The sequence below is a fragment of the Camelus ferus genome, chromosome 3, assembly GCF_009834535.1.
Source record: "Camelus ferus isolate YT-003-E chromosome 3, BCGSAC_Cfer_1.0, whole genome shotgun sequence".
In the NCBI taxonomy this organism is placed as follows: domain Eukaryota; kingdom Metazoa; phylum Chordata; class Mammalia; order Artiodactyla; family Camelidae; genus Camelus; species Camelus ferus.
This window is the reverse complement of record NC_045698.1, coordinates 22,229,658-22,245,770: the sequence shown is the minus strand read 5'-3', so window position 1 is coordinate 22,245,770 and position 16,113 is coordinate 22,229,658. Positions and strand designations below refer to the sequence as shown.

At 45.0% G+C, this 16,113-nt stretch overlaps 1 protein-coding gene across 3 annotated transcripts in view; it reads right to left on the bottom strand.

The window, feature by feature from the left end:
• Positions 1 to 16,113, bottom strand: part of PDZD2 (PDZ domain containing 2) — a 342,111-nt gene that overhangs the window by 222,543 nt on the left and 103,455 nt on the right. The window contains exon 1 of one of the 3 annotated variants that reach the window (XM_032470578.1): positions 12,345 to 12,401. The exons of the other annotated variants lie outside the window; for them this stretch is intronic. The gene's annotated coding sequence lies outside the window, so the exon portion shown is untranslated. Of the gene's footprint in view, positions 1 to 12,344; positions 12,402 to 16,113 lie in introns of those variants that run through there. 3 annotated transcript variants of the gene reach the window in all.

The following is a 16,113-nucleotide window of genomic DNA, read 5'->3' as shown; positions in this document are numbered from 1 at the left end:
ACGCAGGCTCTGAACACCACCCGTCCTAAGCTTAGCTGGTGGTTCCATCCTTACCATGTAGATTCAGAGGGAAGCTTGTCCCTTTACAACCTACAGCTTTTAGTCTCCTCCGTTCTTTCTCTGGTAAGCTGTAAACTTATACTCTTTGACCAACCCCAAAGCCACCTCCTGCAGAGAATGTTTCTCCAAGCCGCAGGGTGAGAAGACTCGGCGTGGCCCTGAGCACGGGGCTCACAGCAGCTGGGCGCTCAGCAGCCTGCCCGGTCAGCTGTGGCAGGTGCGGCTCCCCTGCCCGAGCGGGCAGTGCCCCCCGCACTGACCACGCGCAGTGCCTGGTGAACAACACCCCCCACCCACGAGGGAAAGGTTGCTTGAGTTCCACTGCCAATTCTCCTTCTCCACCAGAGAGATTTTCACCTCCATCCTCTGTAAACACAGAAAAAGGACCCCTTTCAGTCTCTTCTCAGAACTTCACTTTCACCCAGAGAAAGTCAATATAAACCGTGCCATCGGAGATGGAAAACATTCCCAGCCTTCTCAGGAAGTGATTTAACGAGGAATAATAATAAATGGGAGAGCTGTCAGAAGCCGTGTCAATAATAAATGACCTTATTACTCAGTAACCATAAAGAAATTTCCAATAGAGTAAGACGTGAGTTTCCAAAGAACTTGAGTGCCAGCTATTAATCGGTTCCAAATACATCAAAAGCTTAGCAAATATCATCTACATAATCACATGCCTATTAAAAAGAAATGCAGGATCAAAGAAAAGATAATCCATACATGTACAAAAACTGAATGTCTCCTTTGGCCAAAATAAGTAACACCTCTCACTGAAAAGTAACTCCATACAGACATACAAAATGTCTTATGAATAAATCAAAACATTTTCCATCAGATTTAACTACTCTTATGAGTCTGTTTCCTCATCTGTAAAATGAGAAAGTTAAGCTAAATGATCCCCAAGGTCTCTCGTACTTAGCGGAGAGGTTCCCGAATACAGTGACAATATCTGATTCATCAGTATATTCCAGACTCCAGCATGGTGTCTGTCACCTTGCAGACTCTCAGTAATTTAAAACAATTTTTAAAAGATCGTTTAAAGTGAAAATTCTGATGGTGATTCAAGGTGTTAGTCACAGTTCAGATGGTTCATACACATGGAAACAAGTAAATATCTTGAGCAAGATGTTCCTTAAATAAATCTGAGGAGAATCAAACTTAGGAGTAATAGAGATTTTCTTGATGTCAACTTGTATTTCTGCAACATGTATTTACTGAACATCTATTAAGAAACAGTCCTTGAACTTGGCACTGGGAATATGCTGCAAAAAGGCAAATTCCTTGTCCTGAAGGCATTCATAGTCTAGTGGGGAGAAGCCTAAATAAATGGAAACTAGTGTGTAACAAGTCTATGACAATCCTCTTAACAGAACTGACGAAGGTGCACTCCTGGGAGCCACGTCCACATAATATAAGACAAGCCCCCAGCCCCTGTTTATGGGTCCCGAGCTGGGCATCTCTTGCAAGTTGGAACAGAGCTCCCCCCTGAGAGCGGAGAGACCTCTAGAGAAAGGATCTAGTCTCCAGCATGTGGCAGAAGCTATAACTTTAGAACTAGGGCCTCTGGATAGCAAGACTCTACCTGCTGTGTGAACTGAGAAGCGGAGAAAATCAGCCTGCTGAGAAAGAAAGTAAATATTATCTGCAAAAGGCAGAGATCCAGGACGGGGGAGAGAATGCCCTGGCTTCCCCACAGCATCCCGAGTCTCGGCCATCCTGGACCAGGCTGCGTTATTGCCTTCCCCCTCAATCTGAAAGACCTTATCCATCCTCACAATAAATTACACTTGAAAAATTTAACTGCTTAAAAAAACAAAGTAAAGCAAAACAAAACTAAAAAAAAAAAAAAAAAAAAAAAGACAAACACACTCCAAGCCTTATCTTGAGTTGTTTTCTGTTTTTTGCAGCTCAAAAGTTGTGAATGAATACATTAGAGGTGAGTGAAGCTGATTGGCTCAGACTGGATCATTTGTCCATCAGTAGTCCAGTCAGTTATAGCAGGGGGTTTAGGTCATGAGGAATCAACATAGCTGCCAGGAGCCCACCCTCTAACCCTGAATATGGTGAGGGCAGGGAAGGAGTTTTCAGAAAAGGAAAAATTATTTCAAGAGTACAGACATCCTCAAAGATATTTAGTCTTACTAAGGTGTTCATGGGCTACATAATCTTTCAGTTCCATACCTATAATTGGGAATTTTCCTTCCAGCCCCCTATTTGGCCAACTCCTTTTCTAGGCTTCTCTATAAATAAAGGAAGTAGAGGCATTCCCACCCACTGCAACGATTTGAGACGACTCAGGGCATATGAAAAGATACACAATCTTACAACACTACTGTGGAAAGTGTGGTTCTTCCACAACATCCAAGGAAAGCTTCCAGGGTCAAATATTCCAGTGAACAGAATGTTGACCCAGAGGAGACACAGAAATCTGCAAATGGTTACAAATACCAACATCCCTCCATGGTTGGTCTGTGTAAAGGTCTTAAAAGCTTCTCATCCTGAAGATCAATCCATTTCAACAGGGAGCAGAATTTGTGGACATGGAGGTCTACTGAAATGGTACAGTTCACTTTGGTCTACCATACATAATTCTCCAATTACTTTCCCATCTCAAGCAAACAGCCATGATAATTTAAATTAATTTTGAGTAGCTTGAAGCTGACAGCCTTAACATTCAAAATAAACGCTTCTGTCCCAGAGGTAATTTACTGATGTGGTGTTAGCAACTACCAACATTCTTGGGCCCCCTTTCAGCTGAGTCCTAGATTCTCAGCAGGGTGACGTCACCCACAAGGGGTGACAACCCCCCAAAACTTAGATATTATAATGGTTAATGCCCCCTCCCCCACAAAGCTCAATCCCACCTGACAAACAATTATTCCTTGGTATTTAATTTCTTGTGTTAGAATTTAAATTAAATTAAAATTTTCTCCAGGGTGAGAGAAGGAGGACAATAATGAAAAAGACTGAAAAACACTAAGTGAAACCAATCCCCTGCCCAAACTCACAGGCCCAGAGTCACCTGAAAACTGAGCCTAAGTCCTTAACCTGGTAGTGGGTATAAAAATGTCTTCTGGTTTATCCAGAACTTGCCTCAAAATCAGATTCACACTGGACTGTCTGGTACTAACTCCCTCTCCCAGCTGCTTTGGATTCTAAATCAAATTCTATTCTGACCTCTGCTAAGTTCAAATTCTCCAACCTCCATCTAATCTTCCTTCTGGACTGGACTCCTCTTTTGGCTTTTAGAAAATGCTCACATTTTAAAAGGAAACCAATATTGATTAAATATTTACTACTGGTTTATTCAACAGATGTTCAATGAGTGCCCATCACATGCTGGGCCCTGAACAAAACAGTCAATGTTCCTACAGAGCCTCACGAAGCCTGTGTTCTGAGGATGGCAAACTAATAAACAACATACAGTAATGTCAGATGGTGATTAGCACTGTGAAGAGAATTACGGTCGTGTCAGAGGATAGCGAGGGATGGACATATGAAGGGATCAGGAAAAGCCCCTCTGAGAAGAGACCTGAATAAAGTGAGAGACGGAGGGAAGAGAATATGTGTGGGAAAGCTGTTCTTGGCCGAGAGGACAGCAAGTGCAAAGGCCCTGAGGTCAGAGCCCGCTCGCTCGCTCGGCTGCAGGGATGAATGAGGAGGATGGGGTGGCTACAAGGAGGGAGTGAAAGGGAAGTGCCTGCTCTGTGCTGGCTGCTTCCCCATTGTTTCGTTCGCTCTCCAATCCTCACAACCACCTTATAAAACAAGGGCCTCTGACCTCATTTTACCAACACTGGCTAATGGCTGCTGTTTTCTGAGCATCACCACATGTCAGACACTGTTCTAAATGAGTACTTTCCATGGATTAACTTATTCAATCACTACAACAATATTGCTTGGAGATATTGTTAGGAGGCACTTTTTAAATGCTCAGAAAAAATAACAGAAACAGAGAGGCTAATTGATTGGCCCAAGGTCCCACAGTAAATAAAAGAACCAGGACTAGAATCCAGATCCACTGGACAGGGCCTTGCTCCTCTCTGCATCAGCACGCTGCCTGCCTGCTTCTGACAAGCTCAGCCTGCTGCACTCGTACCCAGCCTCCCCAGGCCGGCACCCTGCCTGATGATCTCTGCTCCACCGCCTCCAATGGATCTCCCACAATAACTAAGCAGCAGCCTGAGTCAGAAGTTTGGGGCTGCTGCCTGACAGCCCTTCTCTCTTTCTTCCTTTATTTTGTTGGGCGTGGTGATGTTTTCACCTAAAACCCGCCTCTCTTGGAAGTATGGTTTGCTCTACCACTTAGTTCCGGCCAATGAGATGACGAAAGTGGAAATTCCTGGGTGGGGCTCACACCTACATACCTTAAAGCAGACATGAAAGGAAAAATAACCCCCCGTGCTGTTTAATCACTGTTATTTGGATTTTTCAAAATCCAACCAATTAGCTGAATTAAACTCCCTACAAGTACACATTGTGGTACCTGGAAGTGAGGAAACTCAAAGTAACAGAACCTAAAGTGTGGAACTAGACGAGGGAGGGAGGGATGGAGGGAGGGAGGGAGGCAGATGCCAAGGACTCAGATACTGCTCACTGTAGTTGAAATATTCGGTCCACCTGGAGACCGCTGTGCACTGGAAAGTCACTGATGTGTTGACTGAGGGTGTGGTGCTGGAGAAGATGGTAGGAAACATTTAGAATATTGGTGGTGCTTTGTCAGCCACAGCAAAGTCCTAGCTCCTCAACTCAGGCGGCAAGTGAGACGGGAAGAAATCCCTCTCTGCTAAGGCACTCTTGACACTGGGCCTGAGAGGCCCACATTTGGACTCTGGCAGGGCTGAAATAGGCTGCTTTATTAGAAGGGGGTGGCAGTGCCCTAATCAGACAGAGGTGGTGAGCCTGCTGCCAATGGTGTGATTGTCCATGAGAGGCCAGCATTTCAGCTGTTCCCGGTACCATACGCGAAATAGCAAACATCAAGTTAAAACTGAGGGAGATGGGCAGAACTCATCAACTAGAACGTAAAGGAAAGAATTCATCAGGAGTTGACCAGAGGCCTGAGTTTGTGAAGGAACTCTATTGCCAAAACACCCAAAGCTGGTTTGCAACAGCCTGGGATGCTTAAATCCCTATAGTGATCTTGCAACACTTCCTCTCCCCCACCCTTCCCTGGCAATTCACACCAGTAAGAAGTAGGCTTGATGATGTGTATAGCCCCCAGGGAGGGTGTCCTCCCCAAGCCCACCACAGAAGCGGCTGCGGAAGACAGTGAATGAGGAATAACCCCCAGAGAGAGGCAAGGGCCACGGAGAGCAAGGGAGAGGGGTTCCTGCCACAAGAACCAGGGTTGGACCCTTGCTGTTTTTGCCAGGAGGATTTGGTCATTGCTAAGGACAGTGATGGCTGTGTTGCCCAACCCTCCTTTTATAAATGGGGTTTTTTTTTCATCATAGTTATTCTGTACCTTTCCCAGTATTGCACGTTAGGTGTGTTGGAGCTTGGTTGCAAGGAGTTATATCCAGAACTGATGGAGAGGACCACACATCACCCAGAGATCCAGGGCTCTAATCCTGATATGCCAACTATGTGAGTCTTGAATGCCTTCTCCCCTGGGGATGGAGAGTCTATCCCATGTATTGAAAGAAGGATATATCTGAGTAACCAAAGGAGAGAACTGTGGCTAGTTGCCTACATAACATTCTTTCTCTTCTCTTACTTTCTAACAGAAATCACCTGTGTTTGAAGAGCAAGTACTCAGCCAAAAAACTATGATTCTTAGTGTTCCTTCAGAGTGGGTTGGTCATAACGTAGGGTCTTGGCCCATGAAGTTGTTGGGTGAGTCTATGAGAGAGGTTCATTTCTCATGGGGTTTCCTTTTTCATGCTTAAAATACATACACGATGTCTGGAGCTTTAGCAGCCATCTTGTGACCAACGATAAGGCAAAGACCTGACTTCCTTGAGCAGCTGTACCAACCCTAGACGCTCTACCTCTAGACTTACTATATGAGAGAAAAACAGGCCCCTACCTTGTTTAAGCCCTGTTAATTAGATATTCTGTTATACGTGAACAAAATTCTTAATGAATCCATTGCTTTAATTCACTCTTGACCCTCATATTCAAGGTCTGGAATATAATTTTGTCAATTAGCAGCTATTATTGAATTCCTACCTTGATTCAGGGGTACCACCACCACTACCACCACCAGCAGCAATAAACAGGGCATGCTTCTGTCCCTTAAAGAGCTAAAGTGAATTCATCTAGTGGTTTACTAGTACCACTGTGCAGTCTTGCGTATTACAGACAAATCTACAATTGATTGAGAAACATTGTAAATAAAGATGATTGTGACTCCTTTAGGTTGGCTTATGTTTTGGAAGAGCAACATATTGGCTAATTTTTAACTATCTACATGACTGACTGTAGTCTAGCTGAACTGCTGTGTCTGAGACAGGAGAAGAATTTGATCCAGCCTTTGTTTCAAGCAAAAAGGATTGATTGTGCCAGGCACTGTGCTAGGCTAGGGAAGAAATGACGACCAGACATGTGGAGGCCAAGGTCTGCTGGAGAGAGATCCCTGAGTACAGCATGCGAAGGGACATGAAGCAACATGTCTGGGGCACATAATGGATTCTGGAAAGTGAGGATTTCCAAGGTCTTTGCTGGTCTTTCCAAAGCCTTTCCAAGGCTTTAGTGGGTGAGAGAGGTGTTCTCATATATATTATTGAAGGTGAGGACCTAGAAGGGACCTCAGGGATGACTGCATCCAGCCTTCAATTTCAGAGATGAGAGAAATACACATCAAGACAGGACCAAGACAGGACCAAGTTTCTGGGTCTGATGACCATTGAAGAGTAGGGAAAAAAAAATGAATGAAATGAAAAAGAACAACCTGGCAAGTATCTTGAGAATCTAATACTTGAAGACACTGTTATGTCTTAATACATGGACTACTTGTCCAAAGTTTTAAAAAATGGAAATGAGGAGAAAACTGCAGAAATTCATGAAACATCATGAATCTTTTCTCTCAAGATGACTGCAAGAAAATAGCTGGGAACCAGAAAACCAAAATGAATATTACAAATTATTTCTGTTTCCCACCTACTTCTAAAATATATCTGCTGTGGCTTCAGGTACTGAAGCAAGTCTGATGTCTGCAGTTGAAGATTGTTTAACTCATACTGTCAGGATTTGGGCAGTCCTGGATTAACTGTCTATCTGGAATCTATGCATCTGAATTCTAAAAGAACGCAATGATTGGGGAAGGAGGGCATTTATGAGGTAATGCACATATTTGTGAAATGGCAATTCAACACTTTGAAACAGTTGCTGTCTACCAAGTGGGCAATTGACGGAGACAATCACGGCTTCTGTGTTGGCAGCAAGACTATCATGAGGTCACTGTGGTTGCCCATTTTAATGTGACAATCTTGTCCACTTTGTATGGATTAGACAGCCATGATGCCACCACCTGCCATCCACAGCCCTGTAGATCATGCCAGCAATATGTAGATGCATATAATAAGTTCTTCAGTTACAGCGGGGTTATTTTTTTAAGTGGGTAATTATTTTACGATTGTAGCTTTCAGGACAATTGCACTGTTTAGGATATTCCTGGTGTTGAGAATTTTGGGTAAATCATCTTACTATATTTAAATTCTTAGCATCTAACCGCATAGGATCTGATCTCATTGCTAATTAACAATGACTCAAGTATGTCTAAGAGCCAGTAATACACTCTGTCATTAGCTGGCTGTAGGTCCCCAGGCAAGTCATTTAGCATCTTTGAGCCTCGTTTCCTTATCTGCTAAATGAGGTGGTTCTACTAAGCTTCCTTCCAGTTCCAGCATTTTGCTGGACGTTGGAGCTGAGTTAGCAAGTCAAGGATGGAGTTGCTAGCCTCATTAAGAAGCATGTACACAACACATGGAAGTTTTAAACTGCAGAAAAGATGGGCCAAATTGCTTTATCAGATTTTGAGTATTTGCCAAGACAAAGGGACGGAAGGGGAGGGGGGCCTGGGTGGTTTACATTCACGTGCTTATAACCACAGTTCAGCTCTTCCAGAAGACAAGAAGAAATAGATCTTACAGAATAAAAGCTCTGTGGAGCGGCAGAAGGAGGCAAGTTTTCAAGAAGGGGGAAGGGACTTGCCTGGAGGGTGGGGGACAATGGGAAATCCAGTGTTTCCGCAGAGGACCCGCAGACTTTCCAATTTGGCAAAGGCCTAAATTGTGCAGAGACTGGCCTCCACCCCCTCCTCTCCCAGAGTGCTTGCAGGAGTCAGGGCTGGAGCGCCTGGTACCCAGAGGGTCTTCTCAGAGGAAATAGATCACGGAGCACAAAGGTTCAGCCTGTGTGCCTCTCTGAGAGGCGTCCTCTGTTCCCAGGCCCCACTGTGGGAAAGGCCTCAGACAATGGTCATGAGAAGGCAAGTCAATGGCCATGGGAGTGAGAGGGAAGGAATCCTCATTTGACCTCTTCCAGGCAGGAAATCAGAATTGGGGGAAGATTGTGAAGGCGTGTGACACACCAGTCCCCACGCTCCTCATGGCCCCCATGGCTACTCATGCGCCATCTGGGCCTTTAAAAGGGGCGATGAAACCACCCAGGTTACAAAAGGCTTTCCATATCCCCCATTTCTTGTTTGTAGGAAAAAGGTTTCAGCCTCCTAGACCTTCCCTGAGTTCCAAAGGGCAGATTCAGTTAATGATAAGAAGAACAGAATCAGAGGACTCATGGTTCCTCCTAAAGGGATGCGCATAATAATCTGATACACATCTCTGGGTTCTTCTGCAGGAGCTAAGACCCCCATGCAGGTGGAGGATGGAGACTACATGCTGGGAACAAGCACGTGGACCCCGGACTGGCTGGAACCAGAAGGCTGATGACTGAGATCCTAGAACCCATCCCCTACCCCGTTACCTCTCCGCCATCCTATCAGAGGAAGGCCCCACACCCTGCAGCCCTCCTTCGCCGAATTTTTCCTTTAAAACATCTTCCCTGAAAACCATCAGGGAGTTCAAGTCTTTCAAGCAGGAGCTACCCATTCTCCTTGCTCAGCCCTGCAATAAACCTTTCTCTGCTCCAAACTCCAATGTTTTGGTTTGTTTGGCTTTACTGGACGTTGCGCAGACGAACTTAGGGTTGAAAAATGAAGTAGGGAGAAGATAAGACCAGAGGTAGCAGAAATGGAAAGAAACCAGGTGGGAAAACATCAAATTCTACTCTGGGCACTGCCACAATGGCCTTGGGGAGAAGTCTGGGCAGATGAAGAGGCTGGACCCACTGTCTAAGATCCTGCTGTTGCTGCGTCTATGCTAATGTCCAGGGGCATGTGCATAGTTGGAAGATGAGGCTGGGGAAGGCCACTGGCAGGCTGGGGAGACACCACAAGGTGAGCCTGATCTTGGTGAACTTCCCACCATCCATGCCTTCAGGTTCCCAAGCTCAGAAATGCAGTTTTTTCCAGCACATTGAAAGATACAGTTACCAGCAAGAAGGCTCTTTCATTAACTTTCAGTTGGAAATACAGTTCCTAAGTGGGGAAGAGGTTTGCATCAGTCTGATCAATGCCTGTTTTCCCAAAGGCAGGAGGCAGAGGAAGGCAAACTTCAGAATGAGGAGAACCTGGTGAGTGGAAGAGGACTCCCCAGCTAAGGCGCCCTCTCTCACACCAGCCTGGACTTCCCAAAGGAACCTGTCTGCATAGCCAAGACTCCCCTCCACCTGACGACACCGGGAAAGGCATTGCTCGCGCCTGGCCCCTGCAGGCTTTCTTCCTGTTCTCTACACTAACTACCCTTTTCCTATTTATACTACTTTCTCCTAACCACAAACCATAACATCAGTAAGCATTGATGTCTATTCTTTGAATTATAGGAACAATCATATTTTAGTCCAACCTCCCCAAGATTCTTGAGTTTCGGCTTCTATATGCTTTTATGGATAATTTCTTAATTTGGGTGTTCCTGAGGCTGGCTATTCAACTGTGGATGATGTAAACTAGTAAGTTTAATTCTCAACATAGAAATTTGTCTTCTTTATTTCAGAATTGTGGGGGGGGGGTTCTCATTATTGCCCCCAGGTACCCACGATACCTTTCAGATTTAACCAAACTACAGGAGACCACAAAGCGGCCATGCGGCAGGCCCTCTGCTGCATGGCTCTGATCTGCGCACACTGGTGCATGTGAGCGCCTGAGCGAGGCGAGGGCAGGAGGCACAGAACGACAGTCATCAAGGAAAAGCCAGGGGAGTCGGTGTTTTCACCGCTCTGGACCCAGAGCCCTGCCGAGGAGCCTTATGCTACAGAGACCGCAGACAGCTCCAGCACTCCCCGGAGCCCTGTGGCCCCATTGCAGCATCCCCGCTACACAGATGGGGGAACAGATTGTGAAGGGACCCGCGATTCAGGCGGCAGGCAGAGAGCTAGGTGTCCATGACGTCACCCGGCCAGCACTCACTCGGGATGGGAAGCGGGCTCTCGTCCACCAGGCAGAGCCTCTCGCCAGGAAAATAGGGAATTGGAACCAAAAAAATCCTTTATAGCTCCCTGTATTGGAGGGAATGTAGGCACTGGGGCACATCTATATGGGGAGACATACTGTAGGCAGTTGGGTCCGTTATGGGTTTAAAGTCTGAGAAAGGAAGTCTAGTTTTTCCACGGTGAAGCCTGGGGAGATAGGTGCTGTGGGAAAGAGAGGCTCCCAGGGACTTGCCAAGATTAGCAAAATGGCCATTCCCTGCCACCCACCAGGTTCCGCTGAGGGACTTCCAACATGCTTTAAGCACCCTGGTCGTCCCCCCTGCAAAGCTGAGTGAGTGCCAAGTCGGACTCTAAAGGAATCCTGTGCAAATAACTGAAGACCTGTTCTCAACTTGAAATCGCAAATCTCTTCGCCTGAGGAGGTAATTAAAAACTTGGCCCATCTCCCCAAGCAGACGCTCTCGCCCCTGCCTGGCGGGCCCCGGGCCCTGGCGCTGCCCTCTCCTGCTCCGTCTGGTTGTTCCTCTTCCCACCCATTGCTCTCCAGGACTCTCTCCGTGACAGCTTGCACCTAAGTCCTTTCCCAGGAGTCTCACAACCAGAAAAGAAATGGAAAGATTCCTGTGCTCCTGGGGTCCCTGGGGTCTACAAGATAAACACGGATGAAGCCAATGAGGATTCCTCAGGGAGGAGTCATTCATCCATTCACTCATTCTTTTAACAAATATTTACCGAGTGCAATAAACAAAGTGACATCCTCACCCTTAGGAAATTAAAGTCTGAAGCAGTCTTCCAAAGCTGGGCCAAGCCTTAAAATCACGGAGGCCATGGTGGTTTTCAGATATCTGCTTTTTTAATGAGCATTTCAGGTAATTCTGATGGTCCTCAAAACTATCGGTTGGGTACCAAGAGATATTGACTACTTCATGACTCAGAATGGAGACCATGGGAAGAAAGCCACCTCTAATGTCCTAATGTCTCAGGATCCCTCCATTTCTCATCCAGGTTGGGCTATTAGATTTAGAAAATAAGAATATTTATTATTTGCCCACCAAAAAATGCTCAACATTGCTAGCTATTAGAGAAATGCAAATCAAAACTACAATGAGGTATCACCTCACACCAGTCAGAATGGCCATGATTAAAAAGTCTACAAATATTATGTGCTGGAAAGGGTGTGGAGAAAAGGGAACCCTCCTATACTATTGGTGGGAATGTAAATTGGTGCAACCACTATGGAGAACAATCTGGAGGTTCCTTAAAAACTAAAAATAGTTACTATATGATCCAGTAATCCCACTCTTGGGCATATATTCAGAGAAATCTCTAATTCAAAAAGACACATGCACCCCAATGTTCATAGCAACACTATTTACAATAGCCAAGACATGGAAGCAACCTAAATGTTCACTGACAAATGATTGGATAAAGAAGTTGTGGTGTACACACACACACACACACACACACACACACACACACACAGGAATATTATTCAGCCATAAAAATGAATGAAATAATGCCATTTGCAGCAACATGGATGGACCTAGAGATTATCATACTAAGTGAAGTCAAAGACAAATATCACATAATATCACTTATATGTAGAACCTAAAAAAAAAAAAGAGACAAAAACAAATGAACTATTTACAAAATAGAAATAGACTCATAGACATAGAAAACAAACTTATGATTACCAAAGGGGATAGGGTTGGCAGGGAAGAGAAATTAGGAGTTTGGGATTAACAGATACACACTACTATATATAAAGTAGATAAACAATAAGGACTTACTGTGTAGCACAGGGAACTATAGTCAGTATCTTGTAATAACCTGTAATGGAAAAGAATCTGAAAAAGAATAGATATATATCTGAATCACTTTGCTGTACACCTGGAACTAACACAATACTGTAAGTCAACAATACTTCAATAAAAAAATAAGAATATATAGTGCCCAGTTAAATACAAATTTCAGACAAAAATTGAGGAATGTTCTTCTATGTCCAAATATATAGTATGTCTTAATATATGTATGTTCCATGCAATATTTGGGACACACTTACACTAAAATTGTATTCATTGTTTATCTGACATTGAGGTTTAACTAGACATCCTATATTTCGCATGGCAACCCTAGACCTATCCCCTTCCAAAATGAAGCTTGTGGAACCTCTGAACTGCATGTCTTCCCTGCCCTCCGTGAAGCAATCCTACCCAGCATCTCTGTTTCTGCCTCAACAGGCCTTTCACTTCCTCCTGGATGCAAGTATCACCCATGGTCCAGGGCCACCCACGCTAGGCAGGCAGGGAGTGAACGAGTCAGCTCTGGGATCATCATTCATCACCTTACTCAGAGGAACTTCTCTTCCCAGCTCCCTGTCAGCTCAGCCTCTGGTCTCTTGTGCCCAAATCTGCAAATCCCATCCTAGGTGCTTTCCTTGAATGCCCTGCTTGCCTATAAATACTGGTCCTCTCTGGCCAGCCGACCCCTTGTTCCACGTAGTACAACAGTGTCATAAGGATGAAAGAAGACAAGGAACTAAAAAAATGTTTGAAACAACACAAGAAGTACTCTACCTGCAATTGTCAAACCATGATCTTACGACCATAATCTCCCGTGTGGTTACAACCACAGCTGCTCTGATTTTATCAGCTTTGCTTGTTTTTCTTGGTAAGATTTTATTTGAATGAACTAGCTAAAAAAAAACTGTTTGAAAGTCACTAGAATATACAGCTGTCAACTCATTCTACGGCTTATTTTGAGTTGTTGAGGACACAATTGTCTACCCAGTATCCATTCCCTCTTTTTCACCCCCTAACAGAATTCTGATTTTTGTTCAGGGATTCAGCCAACCTCTGCTACACAGCAGGTGCCTCAGCTCTAAAGAGGGACCTAACTGATCAGCGCTAACATCCTTCCTTCACCCGCAGTGGTTTCAGGAATAGGCACGTGACCCAACACTGGTCAATGGGTCGTGAGGTGAAGCCTTCCCGGGGTGTTCTGGAAAAATCCAGCCTCACTCCTAAGAGAAAGTGCCCAGAAGCGATGGTCCCTCTTCTTCCTCTGATGTCGTCAGGGCTGAGTCAGATGCCTAGAACTGATGCTGCCATCCTGATAAAGCCTGAGATGAAGCTTAATGCTGAGGCTGGTAGAGAGAGAAACTGAAGCTGGGGTCTCGATGACATTATGGACAATGGAGAATCACTGAACATCCTTTCTGTTGAAGCTGGTTTGAATAGAATTTCTATTATTTGCATTCACAGAACAACCTGTTGTGGTTTTGATGTGATTTTGTGCTTGGAGCTTCTATTAAAAGGGAATGTCAAAGGCATACATTTAAATTTGCAGCAATAAAAGGTAGATCTACCTGCCTCTCTTTCTATTTCTGAGGGCAGAAATTTACTCATCCTCACTTCTCAACAGATATTACTCACAGTAGGAGTGGAAGTGACTAGCTTTCCCTTTTCTATGAGTTTGACTAAAAATAGCTCTAGTTTACTGTTTGTTGATAAAATGTTGAAAATAAATTTACTCCTCCCTCAGGCAAAACCTCCATATTTAATCATTCTCAGACCCACAAGCAGCAGCATACGATGTCTGGACTGCCTTACGCATTTTTCTCTGGAGCACAGGCAGAGGCCACTGTCCCTCGGGTATCTTTAAGGTGCAGAATCCCACAGCCCATGAACAGAGCCCTGGGCCAACTACACCCCACTCTGCTTTCATGACCTTGACTTTTCCTGCCACCGTCCATCCCATGAGTGATGAGCAAGCCCCCTGGCTTGGAACTACCACTCTGGAAACTTTCTAGCCATGCTGCCTTCACCTGTTTTAAACATTTACATAAACCAATACATCATTTCTTCAGAAGAGGGTTGACTCTGGGCTCTTGACTCTGAAAAAGTAAGTTTGCTTCTCAGGGATTCTAAACAGTACCGTAAAGCCACTAGAAACTAACGACATCTTCATTCTGCCAGCAAAGACACAACTAAAGCAGTGGATGGCTCCAAGCCAGGGGCTCTTATTTCAGTACGGTAAGACCGAGACATAGTATGGGAGGAAAAGAAAATGTAATATGGATTAATCACGGACACTAATAAAAACCAACACATGAAACTGGCAAGAGGATAAAAACAGGCATAGCAAATCAAGGCAGTTCATTCCATAAATACTTACTGAGTGCCTACCACCCTGTGCCAGGCAGGACCACAAGTTGCTAAAAATACAAACTAAGTTCTGTTTCTGCCCTCAAGAGAGTCCCAATTTTTCTAGGGACAGACACATAAATAATCTAAGATAAATCTGAAAGAATGAAAGACTTCACAAAGTAGGAATTTCGGAAGGCAGGAGTCATTTACACAAACCACTTCATATGGAATTCTCAGAGTAAACACACAGATTTTGTATTCCAGCAAAAAAGCTGGTGTGGAGGGTGCGCCGGCTGGCAGGCAAGGGGTGGGAGGTGGTTCTGTTTGGCCCTCCCTCCTGTTCCCCGGAGTTTGACCTTCCACAAGGAGGCAATGGATTTCGGTTGTCTGGTGGCTTTATATCTGTAATTATTTAAGCGAAGTGATATAACCAGATTTGTGATGTCATTCTAGAAAAGTATCCATATGGGAAAATGTTCACCATCACACAGGGAGGAAGAAGGTTACAAAGTAGTTTTATTTTCATTCCTAAACAATCTCTTTGAGGGAGAGTCACGAAAACGCTAACTGTTTCATCTCTGGAAAATAAGTCCATGAGTGGTTTTTCACTTTTACACGCCTGCATTTTCTAAATGCTTATGAACATACATAACTTTGCTGATCTTTTAAATTTCTTTTTTCAAGTGCTATTTTATTTTTAATTTTTTTCTCAGTGAGGGTACTGAGGACTGAACCCGGGACCTTGTGCATGCTGAGCATGCGGTCTACCACTAAGCTACACCCATACCCTTACTTTACTGATTTTTAAAAAAACCTGTGTGTGTGTGAAGGGATGCGGATGGGGTTCTACAGACTGAGGCTAGACATCAGAGGGGCCATTAGAAGGCTGGCCTCACAGCTCAGGTGTGATATATGCTCGCCTGGCCCGAGGCTGGGGGATCAGGTGGGGAGTAGCTTCTTGGGCCATTTCAGAGGCAGCGTTAGGTGACGACTTGGAAATAGGTTGGTGGAGAAGGGGATAAAGAAGAGGGAAGTCAGAGCTGACCCAGGGGATCTGAGGGACCTGGGGTTGCCCAGCAGACAGGCCCCTTATTCCCACTGGTTCTTTCCTTTGCCTCTTAAACACTCCAGGCAACTGAATTTGGCCCTCTTGTCAGGGACCCAAACTAGACTTCTTGCCTTTCTCTATTCACACTGGCTACAGGGGCAGAGGGAAAGGGCAAGTCTTTCCTTCTTACTGGGACACTGCCCGTCGCCCCCCACCCCAGCCACCGATGGCCCACCTACAGCACTGCCCCCCACACCTAGGAAGTCGTAGTGGGAAACTCCCTGTTGAAACTCACCCGGCCTGGGAGAGCCAGACTGGTTATCAGAAGCTCACAAAGCTCAGTCAGTCTCTCTGAAGGCAATT